The sequence below is a fragment of the Ixodes scapularis genome, unplaced genomic scaffold (genome assembly GCF_016920785.2).
Source record: "Ixodes scapularis isolate PalLabHiFi unplaced genomic scaffold, ASM1692078v2 PGA_scaffold44__24_contigs__length_19508400, whole genome shotgun sequence".
NCBI classification, from domain to species: domain Eukaryota; kingdom Metazoa; phylum Arthropoda; class Arachnida; order Ixodida; family Ixodidae; genus Ixodes; species Ixodes scapularis.
Window position 1 is genome coordinate 7,151,740 of NW_024609873.1, and position 25,477 is coordinate 7,177,216.

The 25,477-nt window shown below is 47.5% G+C and overlaps 1 protein-coding gene and 1 non-coding gene across 3 annotated transcripts in view; both read right to left on the minus strand.

Annotated features, from left to right (window-relative positions):
- LOC8051298 (adenylate cyclase type 1) overlaps positions 1 to 25,477 on the minus strand; it is a 368,813-nt gene that overhangs the window by 188,765 nt on the left and 154,571 nt on the right. The gene's annotated exons all lie outside the window — the stretch shown is intronic.
- Positions 5,070 to 5,142, minus strand: Trnas-uga. Its single transcript has one exon. It is a non-coding gene; the product is annotated as a tRNA-Ser (tRNA).

A 25,477-nucleotide genomic window follows, 5' to 3' on the forward strand; every position in this document is an offset into this window, starting at 1 on the left:
TGGCCCAGCTAACGCAAGAAATCCTTCGTCTCAGCCACACCAGCCATCGGCGCACAACGGTGTACCACCCGCAGACCAACGGGCTGACGGAGAGACTCAACAAGACCATCGCCGACATGATCTCCATGTACGTCGACGTGGAGCACAAGACATGGGACGAGGTGTTGCCGTACGTCACATTTGCCTACAACACGGCCGTGCAAGAGACCACCGGGGTGACACCCTTCCAACTGGTTCATGGTCGTAAAGTAACGACAATGCTGGACGCGATGTTACCCCACGAACCGGCTCTCGACGGAAGCGACGACGCCCAGGTTGTTGCCCAACGGGCAGAAGAAGTCCGCCAGCTCGCCAGACACCGTATTCAAGCCCAACAACGTGTCGACACTGACCGCTACAACCTTCGTCGTCGGGACGTCCACTTCCAGCCCGGAGACAGGGTGTGGGTGTGGACACCGATCCGCCGCCGTGGTCTCGGTGAGAAACTCCTAAAGCGCTACTTCGGACCCTACAAAGTACTTCGTCGACTCGGGGATCTGAACTACGAGGTGATGCCCGTCGGAACACGGACTTCATCACGCCGCGCTCCACGACGGGAAGTCGTCCACGTCGTGCGCCTCAAGCCGTACTACGCGCGATAAGACTGCGAACTGTGATCTTGTGCACCGCTTGATAGGATTGTGTTTTGTGAGCCCCCGTATGTTCCCATTTTTTTTTGTTTGTTTCGCTCTGTTTTGTTGCCTTTTATGTGGCATCGAGACGATGCCTTTTTAAAGGGGGGAGTAATGCCACACTCGTCAGCGACCGACCGCGCGCGTGGCCGAGTGGTTACCGTGCTTGAATGTCGTGCAGAAAGTCTGGGTTCGATTCCAGTCAGTGGAATGCTCTTTTATTTGTTCTTTCATTGCGTTCTCGTGAGTTCGAGAACATTCTCGTCAGATCGAGTTCTGAATGTTCCAGTCGCCGAACAATCTAGGCCGATTGTTCCAGAACCCAACGCGCGTACATAAGGGACTCCGCGTGCTGATCTGCAGTCAGTTTTCGCCCAGCGTTGGACTGTGCTGCTACGCCGACTTCGACGCCCGCGACGCTCCGTTATTACCTTTAGTACCCTTTTATTTTTGGCACAAGTTCGCCACATTAAACGTTTATTTCTTTCTGTTTATTTATTGTTTATTGGTCACCACCCGTGACAATATTTACTTTTACGATGGGTAAACGTCGGCGATAAATTCCTAAATCTTAATACGACCTACTCCGAAAATCGATTTTATAATTATTTTTGTCAAATTTCGCTTAGAAGTTGCGAAAAAAAAAAGTTTAAAAATCGCCCTTGGTATAGATTTTCGCCAACAGTTCGAGGGCTTGGCGAATAGAGCCGAACCTCAGAGTCGACCAAATATTCCCGACATCCCCAGCGAAGATACTGCTTCGCACTCCATTCTAAGAAACCTGAAACGTCTACTTTCCGGCAAAGCACTTGGGGGAAGGAGCTCCGCAAATTACGATGCTGAAAATATGTCTAGGCCTAAAGACAAAGTTTGCGTTGTATACGCGGAGCACGACGTTGCACGTGCGTAGTTCATGCGCAGCGCAACGCAGATTGTTTTCTTACGCCTACAGATATTTCAGACTGGTCATTCACAGAGTCCGTACATTGGAACGGTTGCTTCTATCGAGTGCTTTGCGGGGAAGCGCACCCTTAAGTGGGCAGGACGGCAGCAGCTCATTCACCATGCTTAAACGAGTCTTATTTTTTGTCCAGATTCTGCTGCTGCCTTTCGGGAACCTTGACGTGATTTCTGCAGCTTCGGATGAACAGTTTCCAGATCGGATCGTGGTGATTTCAAGCGACGTGACGAGTACCGTGAATTGGGCTGACAGACAATCTTCCCCGATACCCGAGACTGTTCTGTGTGACAACGACAACCGCGGTCACGTGTTCACGGGCTACTCTGTGACGTTGGGTTGGGTTGGGATGACTATACGGTGCACATCGACGGCATAAAAAGCTTCGGACAAGGCTTTGACACCAGTGGGCAGGAAGGCAACAGCTCGGTCACCAAGCTTAAACGAGTCTTCTTTTTTGTCCACCTTTGTGGAACAAGGGATGATCATTGTTACCAATCCGATAATCGTTTTTTACTGCTGGTGTCTTGCCCACACCAATATTTGCATTTTTTTTAGTTTGTCAGAAACACTGTACAGTCTTGCGGTGTTGTGGCGACGTTGAGGCCAATCCTGGTCCCATGAGCGATGTTCAGGTTAAGCAGGTTTTCCGAAATGTATGATCTTTTACAGAGCTTGAATGCTCGCTCGCTTCACTTTGAACAGGGACAGTCAAAGCTGCTTACCAGTGTAAATGAGATAAAGAAAAACCAGAAAGTTATGCAAGAAGAGGTGGCTGACATTAACAAAAGGTTGCATGTCGTTGAGACTAACACAATCCTTCTTAAAGCAAAAGAGCAAGAACACGGTATCGCCGGTCAGGCAGCTGATAGCTTACGGAATGAAAACATTGCTCCGCGGGAGCGTCTTGGAGATATAAAGGACCGGTCTGGTTGAAACCACGTTATCTTTTACGGTATTCCTGATGTTGTTTCAGAAACGTGGGGTGACGCTGAACGAAAGATAACAGGCTTGCTCTCCGAATGCTGCTTGCCTTCCATAAGCGGAACATTTGGTATAGAGCGCTCACATAGGCCAGGGGCATTTGCTGCAAACAAATGTCGCCCCATCATCGTACTGTTTTCTTCCTTCAAAACAAGGGATCTTATCTTGCGAAGTGTAACTAAAAATGGTAGGCGTGACTCTCAGTGAAGATTTTCCTTTTGCTACTCGCCGGGCTAGGGGAAAACTAATAGAATTTGGCAAATCCCAAGGAAGTACTTTCAAACTACGTTTCAACAAGCTTTATCAAAATAACAACTGCTAAACGTACAATCCCCAAAAAGACCGAATATGTGTGTCAATCACATTGTAGCGCTCTAAAAGAAATGTTGGCGTGATTCCACTAATTTTAGCTCCTCTTTCTGAGTCGTCTGGCTCCGCCTGGCTCTCCGAGAGGGGCGGGGGACCAGCGAATGTGCCAGTTGATTTTTCTAACATGCGAAGACTGATTAAAAAACGCGATGACTTGTGCTCAATGATTGACTCGAGTGATGCTGGTTTAGTTGTGCTAACTGAAACTTGGCTTTCCTCTCAAGTTAAGGATTTTGAAATATTTCATCGTAGTAAAAGTTTTAATGTTTACCGCAATGACCGCAAGGAACGTTCTGGAGGGGGAGTTTTGATAGCAGCTGTGCCTGAACTTAATTCTTTTTTGATAAACCTAAAATCTGATCTCGAAATAATATGGGTAGGTCTTTCCACTGGACACAAAAAGCTAGTATTAGGCTGTTGCTATCGTCCTCCAACAGGATCAAATACTCTTGTTGAGCAACTTCATGACGCAATTAACCTTGCACGTGTTCGCTTTCCAAACTTACCTTTTTTTCTTATGGGCGACTTTAATTACCCCGGCATCATCTGGTCCGATTGAAGCTCTTCATCAAAAAACCCCTCAACCGAATGTAACCAGTTTTTAAATCTATGTTCTGACTTTAATCTTTTACAAATTTTACACTGACCTCACGCACAGCCCTCCCCGAAATGCATATCCCTCGTGCGAATACGTACCCCTTAAGGGGGGCGGTCGCGGGCTTTCCCAAATGTAAACCGATTGAGTTAAGGGTGCTGAAAAAGGCGGTACCTTTGCCGCTCAACCTTCATCGTTGGACGCGCAGCATGTGTCTCGGCGTGGACGGCCTTAACCGCGAAACACATGTACGACGAAACCTTCCTATCCGACGTGCGGACTGCCTGAATGACCTTGGGGGGCGAGGGTTATCGTAGCATCGGAGAGCGTTGAAAACCCTCGCCTCCGACCGTCGTATTGCGCGGTCGGACGTCGGATCGGACGGTTTCGTCGTACATGTGTTTCGCGCTTTAGCCAACTGGTTCCGCCAGCAACGGTGGCAGAATCGCTGCCTTACAATCAATCCACACACAACCATCTTCTTCGCTTTTTTTATGGGAAAGCAGAGACAAGGTCAGACTGCAAACACATTGAACAACAGACAGTCTGCTGAAGACACCGTCTGAAGCGTTTTCTTGCGGGCCGGCCCCGTCACGTTGGCCAATTGTTTCGTGTGTTTTGTTCATCCCTTGTCCGATCATATATTCGAGCGTTATTCCACTGAAACTTTTCTTCAACCAACCTAAGCAAAGGCTGTCTGCGGACGACTCGGAAGCAAACCTGCAGGCTTGCAACACGCTCTTGACGCCTTCACAGATTGTGATGTCACTATGTCTGCAGAGGACGTCTTTTGTACGATGGGAGTGTGACTAAGGACTGAAATCATGACGCACTGTCTGCCACCTGCCGTGGTTCGGCTGTCGCGAGGTCCTCCTAGTGCGGCTCGCGTTGCCGTCGCTGCAGTGCGTTGCTCTGGGACGAACGACAGCTTCGGACAATTAATTAACCGGGTCCCCGATTAACGAGCAACCTGTAATCCCCTCGAACGTACCCGCCACTTGCGCGTTTCTCTTTTGGATACGCGTGGCATCTCGCGTGTTCGTCCCTGATTGCGCGACAACGTGCGCGCGCGCGTCATAAACTTGTAATGTTTGTGTATAGGCGCACACTCAAATAACTTATTGTTTGTTGTTGTTAGGAGGAGGGGGCGGGGGGGGGGGGGGGGGGAGAAAAGAAGCTTAGATTGATTGAAAAATGTTTTAGTGGAAGGACGCTCGAATACATAATCAAGAAACGAATGAAAAAGCACACGAAACAATTTACGAAGAAGCTATACCTGAACACTGTGCTAAACATAAAAACAATCACGTGGAAGAGTAAACTGAAGCATCGGAAAGCCGTAATTTGTTCTGGTTTAATCGTTCATTTACCTCTTACCTTTAAACAATGTGCGACAATAGTAATCCCTGCAGAAGGGGAACAAAGGAGACAAAGGGAGAACACAAATCTCCAAACACAGCTATAGGTGACTGGTGCGCGACCGAAAAAAATCTGCCTGGTCCTGGTATCGAACCAGGGACCTTTCCATTTCAAAGAGAGCGCTCTACCAACTGAGCTAACCAGGAGTTAGGAAGTCAGTAGAGCAAAGGGGTTTTAACAGCTGCCACCAGTGCCCAGGCTTGGAAGTAATCCGTTACAAGTAACGGGATTACTTGTAATTAATTACTTTTTGAGTAATTTTGTAATTAATCCGTTACTTTTCTAGAAATGTAATTTCTAACGGAATTCCATTACATTTTTAGTAACGGATTACCACAAGTTACTCGTTACATTCTTTTGTTATTTCGATTTTTTTTTTTTAATATCTGAAGCATAATTGTAACGGTATGATTTTTGAGTAGCGCCACCGAGTTGGGGCGGAAAGAGGAGGAGGGGGGGGGGCACATAGACTGAACCCAAAAGCTTGTGACGGGATCTCGGTAAAGAAAGAAAGAAGGTGGAAAGAGGGAAACAGAGGGGGGAGCTGACTCTGCTATCCCCTTCTGAGCCTTGGACACTTGATTCGGAGTGGGGCGAAAGAAGAATAGAAGAGTATTGGCCCATAAAAATGTCACATGACACGGATCTCCCAAACTGGAATTGTGGGGTGGGTCTGCTGCGTCTGCTGTTTCTTTTTGCTAAGATCATTATCGGGAAGTTTGTGCGATCCAGTGCCTGCCCGCGCTCCGAGTTCAGAAGCGGAAGGACGTGAGTAAAGACATAAGCAACACCCTGTGAATAAGCTCGAAGTTCAACTAATAGCTTTCCTTCGCGTCTTTTTCTTTAAATAAAAACAGTAGCCACTACAACTTCGTGTGCTCGGGGGACGGTGGGGAGTCAGCCTCCCCTCCTATTTTTGCTTGTTTGCGTTTTGTGCGGGGGAGAAGTCGAAGTCGCCGTGAGTTCCAAGTACGGGGCTTTACGGGACAAAAGGCCAGATGCCGTCAGTTCCAAGGACGATTTTAGAACTCCAGTGCCTTCCGATGTTTTTACGTGACATTTTTCTTATATTTTCTTGTTACACGGCAAAGAAAGCATGTCGTTTCCTTCCCGTGTTGGAGACTCTAGTTTTCCAGCTTTCTGGTCAAGTAGAGACAAACACCAGAGCCCTATAGCTCAGCATACCAGCGAACCTAGTGTCGTCTTGGAGAACGATACTCACTATACACGTTTGCAAGTGCGGTCTCAGGGCGCCGCCATCTTGCCCTGAGGGGTGCGCTTGGTCGCGGCCATAATCCGATTATGACGCCTTATCAAGGCTTCGTAATCGTATTAGGACGCGTCCAAGCGCACCCCAGCGAGCAAGATGGCGGCGCCCTGAAGCCGGACTTGCAAACGTGTATAGTCACCACATCCGCTGATGAGTTTTCTGCGAATTTTTTCTGTTTCTCTTGCTTAGCTTTGTTGTTTTTTTTTGTTTTGTTTTTTTTGCAAGAACCTTGCGTTTTTGTCGTCTTAGTAGGGTGTAGCCCTTGTCAAATCCTGTCTTTCTCTAAAGTCTCTTTTAGAGCGCAGCTCTTAGGGGCCCGTTTCCGGCTTGAGCGGCGTCGCCGTCGCCGTCGCCGTCGGCGTAACCGCGCGGTGCATCATGGGAAATGTCCCATAATGCACCGCGCGAGCCCCCCCACCGGGGTCACGTGACCTCGTGGGGGGTCACGTGACCCCCCGAGGTCACGTGACTCCCCTGAGGTCACGTGACCCCCTCCTCAAGGACACGTGACCCCCTCCTCAAGGTCACGTGACCCCCCGAGGTCACGTGACCCCCGCCGATGTCGCGTGACCCCCCGATGACGTCATCGTCACTGATGACGTCACCGGCATCCACATCGTCATCGTCATCATCACTGATGACGTCACCAGCATCCACATCGTCATCGTCATCATCACTGATGACGTCACCGGCATCCACATCGTCATCGTCATCATCACTGATGACGTCACCGGCATCCGCATCGTCATCATTACTGATGACGTCACCGGCATCCACATCGTCATCATCACTGATGACGTCACCGGCATCCCCATCGTCCTCGTCATCATCACTGATGACGTCACCGGCATCCACACCGTCATCGTCATCATCACTGATGACGTCACCGGCATCCACATCGTCATCGTCATCATCACTGATGACGTCACCGGCATCCCCATCGTCATCATCACTGATGTCACCGGCATCCCCATCGTCATCATCACTGATGTCACCGGCATCCACATCGTCATCGTCATCATCACTGATGACGTCACCGGCATCCACATTGTCATCGTCATCATCACTGATGACGTCACCGGCATCCACATCGTCATCGTCATCATCACTGACGACGTCACCGGCATCCGCATCGTCATCGTCATCATCACTGATGACGTCATCAGTGACGTCACTGATGTCGTCACCGGCATCCGCATCGTCATCGTCATCATCACTGATGACGTCATCAGCGACGTCACTGATGACGTCACCGACATTCGCATCGTCATCGTCATCATCACTGGAAGCCATCAGTGACGTCACTAATGACGTCATCGGTACCCGCATCGTCATCGTCACGGATGACGTCATCAGTGACGTCAGTGATGACATCATCGGCATTGGGGGTCACGTGACCCCCAAGGTCACGTGACCCCCAAGGTCACGTGACCCCCCCTGGTTAGTTTCCCCCCCCCCCCGTCCCCTTCCCTCCTCCTCCTCAAGAGCTGCGCTCTAATTCGGCGTTACAGGGAGTTGTAAGCGGCTTTCATTTTTTTCTCTTCCTACTTTTGAAGGAATGTTTTATCTATATGAATTGTTTTTTTCTGCTGTTAAATATTTTTTACTGAGGTCCCGCCTCTAGCTCGCTGATCCACGGCTAAAAATACGTGAGAGGTCCCAGCAGTGAGCCTTCAGCATGTCTATTGCACTGTCGCCATGGCCCTCTCTGGAGGGTCATTACGACAGTGCAAGAGACATGATGTGACAACAACGCATAATATGACGCCAACGCTACATTATGAACTGAAAGGCACCAAGAAAACTGCGAATTTAGAGTTTCAGTGCCTACTGTGCCTCCCCGAAAGAAAGCTTCTTTCATTTGCCAAGTCCATGAATTCGAACCGACTGAAACACTCAAAGGTAAGCGCTTTTTAATTTTTTTTTTTTTGTGGAAATCAGTGATTTGGAAAATAAGATTTTTGTGTAGTTCATAATGTGGCGTTTGCATCCCAAATTTACACTCGCAACTTTGCCTTTGGTTATTCTTTTCAGCCCGAGTGTATCCGCTGACGTATGGCGTAAAGTACGTTTCGAACAGTTTATAAATATATTGATATTTATTTGAGCTCAGTGGAGCCTCGGCGAGTTGCTGATGGAGTTTGCGCAAATTGTGTTTTCGCATATCGGCAGCTCATAATGCTGCTTCCACGCATACCATTGAGACATGAGCGATATGGGAATGTGCGATTTGGTAAAATATTTGATCTTCTAAAACGTACCATACTCGGTTTCCACTTTAAGTGTGAGCGTAGCAGAAGCTATAAAAGCGAGCTCCGGGCTTTCAGTGTCACTGCCAAGCACGCGCGCTCGTGCAGTCCAATCAGGTTGTTCAGGGCCGTTCATTTTTCCTCTTTCTGCCGAAAGAGACGAAAGATGAACGACCTCAACTTCCAACGCCAACTGCTCTTGATGTGCAATAAATACTAAACACAAAACTTAAACGACTTTTTACATTATTTGCTGCTAGTAATATTTGTCTACGTATAGCTAATTAAGTTACCTTATTACCGCATACAGAGATAAAAAGTGAAAAATCGCGTTTTTGCATGTATTTATTAAAGTAATTGAAAAGTAATCGAGTAAAGTAACGAAGTAAATAATCGATTACAATTTAAAGCCAGTAATTTGTAACAGTAATTCGTTACTTTGATGGCCAAGTAATTGTAATTAATTACTTTTTACAAGTAACGGGCACAAGTCTGCACCAGTCTAACACCAACAAGGATGAACGGCCTGCATTTTCAGCTTTTGATTATAATGCAATTAACGCAAAGGTGCAAGCGAGCTGAACAAGAATGGCAATAATAAGCCTCGGAGAAGGGAAGGGACAAGAATGACAATAATAATCCCTTCTCCAGGGAAGCGCGTTTTCCCCTAAACCTAAGCAACTTCCTGCCCTTCGGGACGCCGTTCGTTCCACGTGCGCTTCTGGCCTTAGTCAACCCGCGCCCCCAACGCGGTCCTTTCCTTAGTCCCATTGAGCTGACACCTAAGTCAGCAACGGAGTCCCGCTTTGTACTTGACGCGAGCCACCTTATATCCGCATCTTCCAGCTCCTAAGTTCAGGCTTGACCCACTTCCTAAAGTCCTCCTCCAGAATCCACTTCCACGTGCAGCATACTTTACGAAAGTAAATCTGGTGGAGGCCTTTTACCACATCCAACTGCACCCTCGAGCCCAGCGTCTCACCACTTTTCGTCCAGACGGCGAGCACTTTTCATTTACTCGACTCCCTTTTGGAGTGAGACCAGCTCCCTTTCTCACGCGGGCATTGGCCACCGCCATTGCCCGCACACTACGCGACCGCGGCATATGGGCATGGTCATATATTGACGATTTTCTATTGGCCCACCATGATCCCGCATTTCTTTTAAGCCAAAACTCAGCTTTTCCTTGACGATCTCCGCGCCTGCGGCCTTGCCATCAACCCAAAGGACACCTTGATCACGCAAACGCGTGACATTCGTTTTTTAGGGTTTCGTTTTAACACGTATGAAAACACGATTTCCCATACTCCCCAGCGCATCCAGTCGCTCGACGACACCTCGCACCTTCTCCGGACCCCCAGGTCCATCGATCGCCTTGTACCAGCGTCTCGCCGGAATTGAGTGTTTTTATTTTTCATCGTACCGGTCAGAATACCATGCCCTGCGCCCCCTTTTTGATGCTTGTGTATCCGCAGTACCGCCACCCTTGAAATGGCAAGGAACTTTTTTCTTTTTTGTGGAAAAAAAACTTCCCCACACTGTGCCTTTGGTGCCCCGACCGCCGTGTAACGTGCTCTTCGCCGATGCGTCCAATCACGGACTTGGAGTTGTGACCCCTACTGCCGCCCTGGCCATCCTGACCGCGCCAGACCGGCGTATCTTCGAACGCGAGGCCCTTGCATGGGCCATTGCGGCTCTCCTGGCTGCTCCAAGAACTGTGATCTACACCGACAACCGGGCCTTTCGGCTGGGCATCACTGCAGAACACCTTCGATCCCACAAGTGGGAACTTTGTGTTGTGTTCTCGTTTCTGACAATAAAGAGGGAGCTCCGCTCCAAGTGGGTACCAACTGCTGCCAACCCTGCCGACGTGCCCTCACGCCTACCGCACATCTTTTCCGCCCTCTCACTCTTGTGAATGGCTGAGGGCGCGCCGGCGGCGGCCAGCAGCGAACTCTTCTCCCGCAGTTGGGATCTCGAGCGGTCGGGCGTACCCGCGCCGCTCCATTAGGGCTCGCACACGTCTCGTGTCTCGGTTTCCTTTTTGTGTGTGCTTTTCTTTCTCCTTTAGCGCTGTTTTATTTTGTAAGATGATCAACCAGCTTATTTTGTAAGATGATCAATCAATCCGTGAAGAAAGGGTCGCTCATAATGTTTTCCAGATGTCACGACCGAAACCGATGTCCGGAGCAGCGGGCGACCAAACGCGAGGAGGAAAATCTCGCACAAGGAGAGCAGAATCCGGTCCTGCAAATGGAAAGCAACGAAACAAACTCAAACTGCTGCCGGCACGTGCAGCTCGATCGCTAATCGCGGCTAATTTCCGCCGCGGAATGCGGCACACTCTAAAAGCCCGCTTCAATTAAGTTAGCCGGCAAACGTTTAGTTGAATGTCGGCCCTTCACATGGCTTTCCTGGAACCATGGAGGTTGTTTACGAAACCAAAAATCAAAACGTTAATTCGAGTTGGCCCCTTTCAAAGTGACTTGGTCATTAGTTCGCGACCCAAAGCTCGTAAGCATTCGTCGGCGGCACTTCATACGGTCCTGCCGCCTTCCCTTTCCGGGCCGCAAACACTGTGCGCCAGGTGCATTAGTAGTACGAAAGCCGACGCGAGATGAACGTGTGTGTATGCGTAAGCGTTATCTACTCCTTGGATGAAACTTGTCGGACACTTTCTTACGGGCGAAATTAGGTCATCGTTGCGGGGAAAATTTACCCGGGCCTAAATCTAAAAGAGTAAAAAAAAATGTTTTTGGCGGGGTTATTTTCAACGTTTGTGCGAACGGTGAGTGCTTTGCTCGCTTTGAAAAGAGAGGAACATGTGCCGGCTGACTGTGGGTTTGTAAACAATGGAATAGTGTATCCACAAACTTCACTCTCTGACGTCAGGCGACTCACGCCACTCGGGCGGCGGCGCTGCTCTCGGCACTGCGCAGAGAGAGATGCTTCACCTCAGGGGAATCTGGTCTCTGCGCAAGCGCAGTGCCCACTCCCAGGGTGTCGGACCGAAATTTGTATCGGTTCGGTTCGAGTTCACGATTTAGTTCCGGTTCAGTTCCGGGGAGCAAAAATAACGGTTCAAATTAGTTCGAAACGGTTTGAACCCCTAAATTGATCATATATTTTCCTCGTTGTTTTCGCTAAAGCCACTATTTCCGCCTCGCAATGAGTAACTATACTGTATAGTTTGTTTCTTTTTTTTTTCATTTGTTCAATTTACTTTTATTTTCAGCCGCAAAAAAAAAAAAAATTGCGTTATTTTATTTTGACGCAAGAGTGGATTTAAAATCAAAATTAAAGTGCAGAACGCAGTGTATGTATACGACTCAACAACCATTTGTTTACCTCAGTCACATATATTTTAACTGAATCGAAAAGCTGTCATGAAGTTTGGTAGGTCGCCTAAAATACCCCCGACTGGTACAACTTTGCGTCGCAAAGTTGTGCTCTTGAGCTATGGAATACATTACGGTGCCTAGAATCATGGAATGGACCCCTCGTCGACACCTATATCGTGAAATATCGTTTACGAAACATGTTTCACAACATATCATTTTCTTTTTTTTTTTTTAAATTAATAGATTCGTTTAAAAAAAGCCGGTGAAGGTTACACTTGTGCGGTTTGTGCAGGTGAGTTATACGGCCAGGGTGATCGGTCATTTGCTAATTGATGATTATTTTATTAAATAGAACAAAGTAGTATTTCATGCTCTACTCGACATGGCAGCTAATTAATTGGCCACTTTTTGCCGGTCTGCGTGAGTCATCGTCATAGCTGCGTCACGTGACCTGTACTTTGTTTTTGTGCAACCCACAGACGCATAAGATTGCTGTTAATAAGATAAAAGAGGCAATAACAAGCATCTCAATGCTTGAGAAGTTATATATCTGTCACGAACACAATATGATTTAAATTAGCTTCAATATCAGAAATTTGTTTAAGGCTTTCCCAAATCACTTATACACGTCTACCCAGGGTGAAAACGTCAGAAAAGATTTACAGAGCGGAATTCAGATACATTGAGGTGCTCTTACCTGTTATGTATATCTTTCAGGTGATCTGTCCGTTACTTCTGTTGGCAAATCTTCAGAGAGTAACTACATATAGAATATATTATCATCAATAAATTGGACTGTATGAAGTTCATATAACCGCTTGAGACCGACACGGAAGTCCGACACCCAAAAATACGTTGTTTTTTTTTGTCGCTGTTCGGCATTGTGAAATGTAGGGTCGCGGGATATGCCACAAGGGACTGTGCTCACATGATAGATCTGAAGGCAAATACACGAAATGTGCACAAAGAGTAAGATAATGGTATTCTTCAAAATAATCCCATACAGTTCAGACAGAAAAAAAAAGAGATGTAGTGACAATCGTAACTACACATAAATAGTGTCAGGGGCAGATGGAGATTCTTAAAATCCTAAGATAAAGTTTCAAGCTGAAACAGTAAATATCACGAGAAAACTTGCACGCACCTTGCGAGCGTACCCTATGGTCATCGACGGTACAGCGCTAAAATTCACAAAATGTTCCGAGCACAGTCGAGAGGATGGCGGTGGGGGAAAGCTTTGTTGGTTTATGGACGCAACCCACTGCCGTTGGAGATCGGGGTCATGTGCAAAGCAATGGAGCTTAAAGACAGTCAACCGCACTTGCCGGCTTCCGTGCAAGCTACATAGGTCCTCAGACAGTATTTGACGCTTTCTGTCGTTATTCGTGTACCCTTGAACCGAGCAATGGTGTCAGGATGACCGGGGGACTGTCGGCATCGAAACTCGTGGCTCTAATTATCTTTAAGAATGCAAAATAGTGAAGAAAGCGCGAACGAAGTTTGGGCATCACCCAACACCGGCGAAGCCTCTCACCCGGGACTTTCACTCTTTCTAACGCACCAGCAAGGGAGAAAGCGCCGGTAGGTCTTTGCCCTCTTCTCTCTCGCCCGCTTTCAGTGGGTACCGTCATGCCCGCTCTTTCTCATAGATGGCGCTGGAGTTTGGCCGTACGAAGTAAAACACGCAAGAAAACAGGGGTGGGGACAAAGTGACAAACAAGCAGTAAAACCAATCCTCGCCGCTTGGGCTGTGACGTCCTGAAATAGGGTGGTATGAACATGATGGGAAAGGGGGGGGGGGGGGGGGGCGCTCCCGCGATCATCTTCCGGCGACCTTGAAAGTTTGTCCAAAGGCACGGAGGATCGGGGAAACTAGTCGGGGGCCTTTTTGAGGGAACGAAGCGGCTATCCCCCTCTTTAGCGTGAGCCTTGTCCCTTTTCCCCTTTTCCCTTTACGGGAAAGGAGAAAAGAAGGCCCTGGAAGTGGAAGGTGCTAGTTAGTGGTGACACTGGTGTGGCTAGTGATGCCAACTTTATAAATTTATCTCTTGACCTAATTGTTATTTTTTGTTTTGTTTTAATGCTCTGACTTTGTCATTTAAAGGGGTACTCCACCGATTTTTTGAGCTACCTCAACTAACGATATTTTCTGACTCCCCGGCCTTTACTCTCTCCTGTGTGCTATTTGGAATCGCGAAATTCATAATAGGTATTGTGAAATCGGCAAATGAAAATGGTGCAAAAACCAATATTCAAATATTCGCGCACTTTTCAGTGCCGTGACGTCAGTGGCAGGCAGGCTTGGCAGTCGAGCAAGTAGTCTAAAAATAGAATATGCCAATCATTTGTTCCGTGCTGCAGCGCGGATACGGGAGCAAGCTTCCAAAGCACTCATTTGACACAAAGAAATTGCTTCAAATCCGTTGGGAACAACTTCTGTAGCCCAAAACGTTAACCCCTGCGTTCCACTGACGTCACTTTGCTGTTGTTGCCAGTAGAGACTTTCAGTTTGAAAAACATGGTGAAAACCAAAACTGTAAATTCAATAACTTCGCGAAAAAACAATATTTTTACCAAATATTTGGGATACTATTTTAGCAATGTTTGTTGGTTAGTTAAGCAAAATTTCAAGGAAATCGGAGACAATGAAAAAAAACGGTGAAGTACCCCTTTAAAGACTGGTCTGCAGAGATAAAAAGCCGCGACTTCGCCCGCACTTCGTATATCACTCCGCGCGGAATCAGCGCAGAGGTGCGGAGGAGTCGAAGAGAGACATTTCATCTGCTACGAGAGAATCGACGGCATCGTCTGCTACATAATTAAAAATGCCATTTCGCGTCCCGAAATAAAACTCCGGTGCAGTGCGGTGGCTGCTGCACTTCGCGGGGCTTCGTCGCACTGCCGGGAGAGGAAGGCCGGAGCTGGAACACGGAAGTTGGTAACGTTTTCTCCGCAAACGCATAACAGCAACAAAAACACACTGCGTATCTCCGGTCGCACTGGAGTACGCCTTTCTAGGCGGCCAAGCGATGCCTCATGGTTTTAAATTGCTTTTGCCTCTGACCGCCGCCTCGATACACGATTTTGACTTGTTTTCCATCGGAAAGCGTTTCCCTCCATCGGCGGATCAACTTTTCGTCGATTTTCCAACGTCTGTTAGCTCCGATGTTCGTTAAACAATTTCGCCGTACGACGTGGTTTGAGACTCCCAACAAAGAGTGCACATTCATTACGATCTTGCTCCTGACGCCCCAACGTGTCTTTCTTCTTATCTTGCGTTGTCGGTGGTAATTAAAAAAGCAGAAAACCAAGAGATGTCCAGCAACTTGGCAATGAAAGCGTCGAACTTGAAGTGTACATGAAGCCCAAAGTTCGGCCATTGAGTACACGGGGGAAAAAAATACGGAAATATCAAGGAGGTTAGAAGTACTAGGACGGGGCACGCTGCAATATTGGTGAAGCCTAGTCATAAAAAAGTTTAAACGATATTGTGCCCAACGTTACCGCAGATCTCTCTGGCGATTGGTGCGCGTGACATGTCACGTGCGAGATGGATGGTTGATTGTAGGATTCCTTGCAGGCTTGCGCCTCCTCCGTCCGGTTGGTTTTATCAGATCGAAGGCTAGACGAAGGCTAGGTGCGGTCACGTGACGTGGTCACGTTGGGCTGATAATTGAGGAGAGTAAGGAGGAAAATGAGAAAGAGGCGTGGCGTCAAGGGAGCATGGCTTGTGGAGGCTACGCGGCTGACGTCATGTCCTCTCCTACCCTTCTATCCTCGTTGGGAACAATCGTCCAGTAGTCGGATCAGTGTTGCCAGCAGGTAGGCGTTTTTCGTCGAATAATATATATTACTATTTTAGGAAGAACGAGGAACGTCATGTATTTCATTAATTTTTTGATAATCAGTTCTTAGCAGCACACAACTGCAAAATTGTGCAGTGTTTGCACACAAGCAAAGTATTTCTAAAATGTTGCTTTTGCGAACTACTTCGTGATGCGTACGAACGCTGTTTTCACAGTGGTCAACCGTCTTTCAGCCTTTGGCTGCGCTCGGAGCCCAGCTGAAACGAAGTATTCGCAACTCCAGCGCGCCGCTCGCCCTCCCTCGGACGAACGGAGAACCAGAGGACCGGGGACGGCAGCGGCGGCGGCGGCGCGGAAATGGTGGCAGGGACTGTCGGCCTTGATGCGCGAAGCCGTTTTAACGAACAAAAGTGAGCGCGTTAAAAAAGGAATTCTTGTGCTCCGCCTTGAAACAGCGTTGCACGAAGGACCGGGATGTCTAATTCCCTTAGGGACTTTTCGTGTATCGCATATGCTGCGGATTTCTGGTCTTGTGCATGGCCGCCAGCTCAATCTGTGCTCAACGTGATGGAAGACGCTCCCGCTAATGATTAAGAACTCTATAGTACGGTCTACGAAAAGTCTATTGTTTGCTATAAGTAGGAGAAAACTCGTCGCGCAACGGTATGTCGAGCAACACAAATCGGGAATGGGTTCGTGTTTTAAGGCCGTTACAAGGAACATGACTATTTATTCCAAGCGCTTTAAAAAGACAGAATACCCGTACTTGCTTTCAGGTAATTTCAAAGCAAATAAAGAAGTGCTCGAAGCATTTTAAGTGCGTCTGTGTTAGCCAGCCGTTCGTGACGAGAGCTTAGAACGCTCAGTTTTGGCCAAAGGGACCGCAATGTTGCCAATAAAACGGTACAAAAAATGTACGGTAAATTAAAATATTTATTTTTGATAGAGCAATAAATAAAACCCCCAAACACGCCGATTATGTTAAGAGGCAGTTTTTGCATAGCGTACGACACCCCTAAACTTCAGTTGAACGTACAGCGCACTGACGTTCAACCGGCGCTGTCAACTTTCACGAGCGGCTCTAAAGCCGAGTTGTGCAACTTATTAAAATAGCTTAAGTAAGTGTAAATGACCGAAAAAAAAAAAAAAAAAAGTAATCGTTCTTTTTTTTTTTTTTTTGCCCTACTGCAGAACTTCGGTGTTTCTTTTTTTTTTTTTTTTCGGTACTCTTTCATGCGTACTTTAGCGGTTTAATATCTTATTCTGCGCCGTCGTCAAGCCTCTCGTAAAAGTTGGGGCCGTCAGTTTGACGTCAGTGGGCTGCACGGCGAACTGAAGTTTTGAGGTGTCGAATATGTGACAAGGGGTGTAAAAACTACAACATTTATTTTTTTTTTTTTAGAGTGATGAGCACGGCAACGCTCCTGGCGCGCGCTGAAAATTGTGCTTCAAAGGCGCAGCGCGAGCTTGCGGTTGTAATGCTACACCGCACGGTATACCGTGCGGTGTACCATTTTGTTACCACAGGCTATATATAGCCCTGCGGTAACAAACTTTCTATCAATTACCATAGAGCAGTTTGATTACGTGTTCCAATACACTAAAACCGATACGGTGAGCAGCGAGTTGTGAGGCTGTGACGCGAAGACACCAATACAGTGAATGCTGCTCTAATAAAGCTTGACGGTCACCGTTCGTGGCTCTCTTTTTAGAGCACTAATGGCCAGGCAAAGCGCAAACATATCTTCATCACCCTCAAAAATATTCTGCCACAAACAGTAACATGGCCGGTGCCTAAAACACGCTCGCTCACCACAAAGCTTCGCAATTTGAGGTTTCTGCAACTTTTAAATAATAACATGCTCGTTTTCCTAACGTGCATTAGCATCTCCGTCACCTGTAATATGATCCCTCCCTAACCGCTTCGCATTTGTGGTCAAATAAAGCATTTTTAGCCCGCTGAACAACGTCAGCGCGAGCAGGCGCACGGGATATCCTGGAGAATCTATCCCCGTCTCTTCCGCCATCTTGGAACTACCGCCCCGCCACCTATAGGGCGTTGGAGTTGCGGCCAGGCCGCGGAGACGCGGTCTCTGTTCATCCAGAGAAGTAACCGTATGTGAGTGAAAGGAAGCCGTGCATAATTACCTATCAGGGGAATCTTCAAAATTTACCAAGAAACATGTCGGGAGATGATCCTGAGCGTCTCGCGTCCTGTTTCCAATATGAAATAACATTAGAGAATAACTGAGGCAAGGCAACAAAGAACGCAATAATTATATTTCTTCCAATTCAAGTTTTTCATTATTATAACCCGCATGTACAAAACAAGTCCTACAAAAGTAGCTACATCGAAAGCTCGAGCTTGTACTCATATAGCTTGGATTGTTATGCGTTTACTTTTGCTCCAAACTGGCAGACAATTCTTGCCATCTGTTTTTCACCAAGTTTGTTTTTAATCTATATTTATTTTATACACCTCCGCGGTTTTGGGTATTTTCAGCGCTTTTCATCTTATAACTATAATAATAAATACCTGGGAATATTTGAACAAAGTACGTAACGCAGCTATCCTAACTATCGCTGCTAAGCAGAGCAGCACGGACCCCAGCGCGTCCTCCCCGCACGACGAAACCCGCAAGCTCCCGTCCGACCATGGCGACGCGACCGTCACTCCGAAAGCGCCCCCCGTCTTCCAAGACGGCGACTCGATCGGTTCCTTCCCCCCGCGGTAGACTGGGACCTCCAGGTGTCTCTCTTTACTTTCCCTCTCCATCTCCGGAGATGTTCGCTGGAGCCAGAGCCGTATATGTAGAGAGTTTGGTCAATGGGAGGCGCGGGCAGAGCCAGGGCGTGCGGCAGACTCGGAAAGAGGGCTTGGCATGCTCTCTTGACCAACCAGAAGCCGAAAAGAATCCCCTAGCGGTGGTAGCGAGAAACAGTTCTGAGCCGATCGATCATCGAAGGTCTATGTTCGTATATGGTTTTAATAAGTGCGTAAGAGTGAAGTGTAGTAACTCTTTGTGGTTGAAAATAGCGTTCACGTGTTGTTTCATTATGATCATGCAGAAAGATGTAAGAAACGAATGCGCCGCTCAACTTTGTTTTGCTCGGACAGAGTGTGACCGCTCTGACGGCAGATTCCCGGCGCTCGGCGTTTGGCGTAAGGATTATGTCGATCTTTCCGCTAGTCGCACTCTTCGACCATCATTTTAGATTAGTGTGATTGAAACATCACGTGTACCATATTTTCAGCCATCAAGAGTTACTCCAATGCAGTTATCAGGTTTGTTTCTCGCGACCACCGCCAGGGTATTATTTCCGGCTTCTGGTTGGTCACATTCGAATTTCTGAAGACGCCCTGGAACACGCCCAGCCCGCTTTCGGCCAATGGCGCCGCTTCATTTGTCTCCTATACTTCCCAACGAATGGCCAAACTCTCTACATATACGGCTCTGGCTGGAGCAATACACAGACACCTTTTGAGGGAAGCCCCTTCTCGTGCCTCACAAGGATACAGAATGTCCCCCAGCTACCTCGAACTGTATGTTAGCAGACTTCTCCCCAAAGGTCCAGTATTTTTATTGAGCCTAACTATTTAGTTGATTAAATCTATTAGGTACCTTTTTTTTTAAGTATTGCTTCGGGAAAGAAGGTGTCAATTGGAAAGTTGTAGGGAGCCCGGAGAAACACTCGGTGGAGGGAGTTGCTTGTATGCGTGCTTGCGGAGATTTCGGTGCGTCTGGACACCGAAATGTCCCACGCACACATAGAAGAAATCATATTTCTGATCGAAACTTTCAAGGTGTTTCGATGAAATGAAAGCTGTCTAATTACGACAAAACGATTTGACGATGGAAGGTCGCAGCGTCGACGGACCGATCTTTCGAGGAAGCGTCGTTTGGTGCACAGCGTGATTGCCGCCGAATTGTTTTACCGGATTCATGGTTGTGTGTACAAAAGGTTTGTACTACAGTAGGCTCGGAGAACACCGCGCGGCACTCGTATGTATCCAATCTGTTACCCCCGCTGGCGAAATCCGCCGACGAAATATTGTCAGTGCTAAGACATTCCTATTTAGTAGCTGTTGGTGATACATGCTCAATTCACGGGGGATGTCGGACTTCTCATGGGGACAAGATACCAACACTTTAGAAATGAAAGTCGTCAGGCATTTACAGACAGCCATTGAAGACTCCAAACTCTAAATGTACGCTCACACTTAGAGAACTAATAATAAAACAAACACGATAATTTTCTAGCTGTGTACACGCGCGCACACGCACGTGCATGCACAGTCGCCCGCTTATGGTCGTACACGGATGCGCAACCTCGCATGCATGCACGCACGCCTTCGCAAGAACGCACGTGTAAGCGCCGTCACGCACTACGCACACTTTATGTAGGCGCTAGCCCGCACGCGCACGCGCACGCACGTGCGTGTACAAGAAAACATATTTTTTTATAAAACGTTGCAAATTGTGTCCCTGAAACGAAAGAAAGCAGTCTCGTTCGGACGAAAAGATTTGTCGATGGAACATACCAATTAGCCGATGAAACGTCGTTTAATGAACAACATGATCGCCGCCCAAGATTTTACCGTATTTAGTATCTATGGTTGTGTACAAAAAGGTATGGAGTGGACTACACCGGGCTAGGCGAACAGTTCCGCGCAGTCGCATATGCTCTATTTATATCTAAAAAATATACTTTTTTTTTCAACGCCCTGATCACAAAGCATACATTTTTACACGCGGCGACTGACGCACAAACTTATCCGACTAGCAACAAGCAAGCAACCAAGGGTCCGTTGTTGGGTCAAGCTGACAAGGGCACGAGGCCCTTCACTTTGCCGCCCTCCATACCAGCGCAGTACCAGCCCGTTGCTCCGAGACGCGCGGGACAGAACTGATAAAGCGACATCCCCCCCACCCCCCTCACAAAAAAACAAAAAACAAAAAACAACAACTGCTGTGAGGAAACGGGAACAACGAAACGCGCCACACATTCAGCTCGACGGTCTACGCGAGCTGTAAAAAAGAGGAGCAGCATGGGTGGGAGCCTCATCTCAAGTTTACAAGAATATACTACAACGACAAGAGCAAACTACAAAAAAACTTTCTTTCTAGACAGCGAGCGGCACCCAGGGCAAACTAGCTGAACTAGCTAGTTTGTCGTGACAGTTTCGTGAACAAATGCTCTGAAATTTAATTTTTGGAAAATATTATTTCACGTCTGTGATCTAGAATACACTTTGCACAGTGGGGATTGGTCTGAAATTGACTATAGCGCTGCATTTATTAAAAAAAAAAAATATTTTCCGATTTTCTAATGCATTTCTATGAGGAAAAAGTGTTTCACAGTTTATTTTTTATTTCCGTGCATAACTGATATATTTAAAAACTAAGTAATCCATAACGTTAAGAATCACTGACATGACTGTGTAAAACGCTCGATGCTTTTCTGGGATGATTTTTAAGACAGCTAGTTATGAAATAGTAAGTCCCATAGGAATCTGATGTTCGCGCTTTCCACTTTTCCCTCCCTTCCTCCTCTCTTTTTTTTTCTACCTTGCCCCCGTTGCTTGTTTCCCCCTCCCCCATGGTGAGGAAGATCTTCTGCCTTGCACAATCTCAAGTCTGGTCGTCGGCCTTTAAGTTACTGACACGGACTATAACTTCATCAAAATCAGGAAGACGGAACATGTCACCATTTCCCTTAACTAAGGACCTTGAACGTTGAATGAACAGCGATACCGCCGAGTCGTCTGTCAAGTTGAGTCACATCTCAAGAAGAAGCTATTCATCACGTTCAACCCTTCCGTCGTGTGAGCCAGCGGAACGACTGTTCAATATGGTTCACGTTGAAGCGCATGAAAACAGGAAGATCTGAGTTCTAGTACATCTACTGTAACTAAAGTTAGCACGAATTACTGCCTCAAGGTATTGAGGCAGTAATTCGTCTCTGACTGTGTGTTTGCCGCGTCCACAAAAGTGGTCCCTCCATTTTCGCCTGATGACGTGATAGCAGTGTCACGCTATCGCTAGTCGCGATCCTCGCGGCGTCCCAACAGACGCTCTGCTGCAGGTCGCTCTCCAGAGTGGCAGTCCACGGAAACTTCGGAAGCCAGAAGTTGGGACGCCGTGACGACAGCGACACTCGCGTTCGGTTGTGCTACTCGCAGCTTTTAGTTTGCATTTCTACGACCAACCGCCAGGATCGCGCCATGCAACAGCATGACACTTCGGCTTCTATGACGTCAATGGTTGCCACTTTGGGACCACTTTTGATGTATGGGCAGCAGAGGACGCTAAACACACAGAGGGCGAAGACGCGCTCCAGGCACCATAATAGAACTCCGGCCGTCCTCCCTTAACGGCCGTTTCCGCAACACCCGGGGGCAATCCTCAGTCCGAGAGGAAAACGTGCGATGGATTCCAAAGCGTACCCTCTCCCTTTAGTACTATTTCTAGTATTATTTTTCTTTCGCCGCAAAACTAAGCTTTCGTACCACGGGTAAAAAAAAGAGGAAAGGAGAGCGGCCAAATTAAATCTGGGTTCGTGAAATATAAATGCGCATATACGTTTTTTTTTTGTTTTTTTTATCTTTCAGGAGTCCCTTTTTCCTCATTTGATCGTATCTTCCGTCTTGTTCTTTTCCCTCCATCCTTAGCGCCAGTTACGGCCCGTCACTCACTCTGCGCAAACAGGACCGCTCGAAAAAGAAACGTCCACGGATGTCTTCTATATACTCTTCATGGACTTACCTCCTCTCTCTTATTAAAGATACGCACTTCGTTTCCCCGTTTGCATTTGAGACGTCTCTTCTCGCCCTATCTCTCTACACACACACAAAACCTGTCTTCACACTCATATCCCAATATAACAACCCGACGAAAACGGAACGGACGAGAAATCTTCCAGTTTTCTGAAGATCGTCCGCAAACAAACCGTGTACGAAACGGTGAACCACACCGTATTGGACGCCCGTTTCACAAAGACTAAAAAGAAAAGAAAAACAAAATCTGGCTTTCTCCTGAGGAGCGTCCGTCTCTTCCTTCTTTCCACTTTCCCTTTTCAGCCGAAGAAGCCGGAGCTCGACCACCTCGTCCCTCCGACTGGAGGACAAAGCAACGAAGCCGTCCGCCGCACCAATCGCGTGCCTCGGACGTGTCACGTGAGTACGCCGGCGATGCTCCGTGGGTTCGAGCGGGTCAGGGGCACGTGACGCTTTCTGAGACGCGGGATCGGAGCGGACGGTTTGGCAGCTTCGTCTCTCAGTCTAAGCTCTTGTCGACGAGATGTTATGGCGGCGGCGATTTCGATGGCGTATGTTAAAAAAAAAGCACGGCGGAAGCATGTGGATATCGCGTCCTCGAAACAACGCCGTCAAAATTGTGTCTTATCCGCGTTAATGCATTCATTTATCGCTCTCAAGACGTCATGGTGAGCGTTGGGGGCAATCGTGGAAGGCGAACCACGACGACGCTTTAGGTCGCGCACGTCGCCGTTAGGGTGCACAAATTTAAGCTGCCCCTGCAATAGGGAGTATTCACTGACGGCCATAGCTGTGCGCGCCAATGTTGAGCACGTGCTGATGGCGAGCTTCCACAGTTTTTTTTTCAAAGTGCGTTCCGCGCCATCAAGAGTGCCGGTCTTAGCAGCCTATTGGTGTGAGCTGGTTCTGAGCATGCGCTCACCCACAAATATGGCGTCCAGTGAATACTCCCTATAGGAACCTCTAGCAAATCGTTGCCGTGCTCCACGTACCGCACTACGGGAGCCTTTGAAGCATGCTTTTAAGCGCGCGCCCCGCGGTCTCGGCATTACCCGAGCGCGCGCTTAAAAGCATGCTTCAAAGGCTCCGGTACCGCTCATTCACACTAGAAGCGGATCCGCGTTCGCAAAGCGGTTACGGACGCGGTTGTATAAAGATCCAGTGCAATTGCACGCGCACTCGATGAGATCAAGTGCGCGTGCAATTGTACCGGATTTTTATACAACCGCGTCCGCAACCGCTTTGCGAATGCGGATCGGCTTCCAGTGTGAATGAGCGGGTAGTGCGGTACTCGGAACGCGGCAGCGGTTTGCTAAAAGTCCCTAATATCGCGAGCAGAGAAGAAGTCAGAGGGAAAGCGGAAAGCCGCGCCGTTCAATACGCCACTCTCCAGGGTCACCAAGCCGTGATGGCACGAGTGTCCGTGCGTAAGTAGCTCGGTAGATGATTTTAGCGGGAAAAAAAAATGCATTGCTCTATAATTATACAGCGATTCAATATAGCGAGAAAGCTCGAATCGGTGTATTCCTTTGGTGTACCAGTTCGATCTAGGACCAAGTGACACGAAAGCGGCCCCTGCCTGAAGCAGACCAAGAGGCAACCAAGCTCGGCGGACGTCTGAAGAATCCAAATATCGCATTAAACAAAATTTGACAGCAACCACGGAAAAAAGCGTGTCTATTTTTTTCTTACATTCAATGCGTTTTTTTTTTTTTTTTAGCTGAATTTTACGAGAAAATCGTCAAGAAGAGTCGTCACGTGAATTTTCCAGCTAAATTGAGTGGGAAAATATTTGTCACGTGAGGTCAATTTTCCCCGTTAGATTTAGCGCAGAAATCGACGTAATGTGACCACGTCATGTGACCAGGTCACGAGATGTCGTATGACCTGAAGTCACTTGAGGCCAATTTCTGCGTGGAGGTATAGTTTGCACTCACAACATTCGGTGTTTTCCGGTCTTTGTCAGCATGATCGAACATGCGCAATTCACTTTTTCTTTTTTAGGAAATCACTGGTCCAAGGTGTTTGGGCAGAGAACGTGCGTGCACAGCCACGAGCGCTCTCACGAGCCTCTCGCTTAAAAGCCCCGGTGGTCGCCCGTGAATCCATTAAACGCGAATGTATGTTTTCATACCAGAACCACTAGAACCACGATTTCTAAACTTACTATTAATTCGTGACTTCGTTTGCTTCCTCGCGCTTGTTAGCGTCGCCGTATGTATTCCAGACAGCCTGAAGCGGAGTGGACGCTGAGGATTTGCTCCGCGTTTAAAGAAGGAGTTGTTGTTGAGCATGGAGAGTTCAAGCCGGAATACTCCTCGTCTTCAGAGGATATTTCGGAAACCACCGGACGACCATTTGAGCACCGCCAAACGTTGCTTCCATTAAACATTAAAAAAAAAAAAACATAAAGGACAGCTACAGTTATGGATATATGCTGTCTACATCACGCGGGGACTAGCGCATTGTCCAAAAATAAAATAAAGGCTATTTCTTACAATCAGCAACAAACAAGTAAACAAGGCGATGAACGCTTATTCTCCGATAGGTGAGAAAATAAAACGCGTGGAGTCGACCATACTAAAGCAAAATTAACCACTCCGTTAACAGAAAAAAAAGGCGTTTAAAAACAAAAGAAATATCTATTGACGATTTTTATCCCGTGTTTCGGAACCTACTTTCACGCGGCTTTTTCTTTAGACCGCCAGGAGCTGTGAATGTTTGAGTCGGCCGGGAAGGCTGGCGGGCGAACCTGTCGCCAGAACTTTCTCTCCTAGCCGTTAGGTGCCGTCGACTTCGAAGGAGTCGCCAATAAATCTCGTTGTCACATCCAAAAAAAAAGAGAAAAAAAAAATTTTTTTTGCGCGATCTCTATGCGCAACGCAAGGTAGGTCGTGTAGATTTTGGTTGTTAAAGAGGAGGAAAATATGCCTATTTGGATTCAATAAAAAATATATATATTTTATATATATATATATATATCTGTTACTTCTATATATATCTGTTACTTCTGCTCTTAAACCCCCCCCCCCCCCCC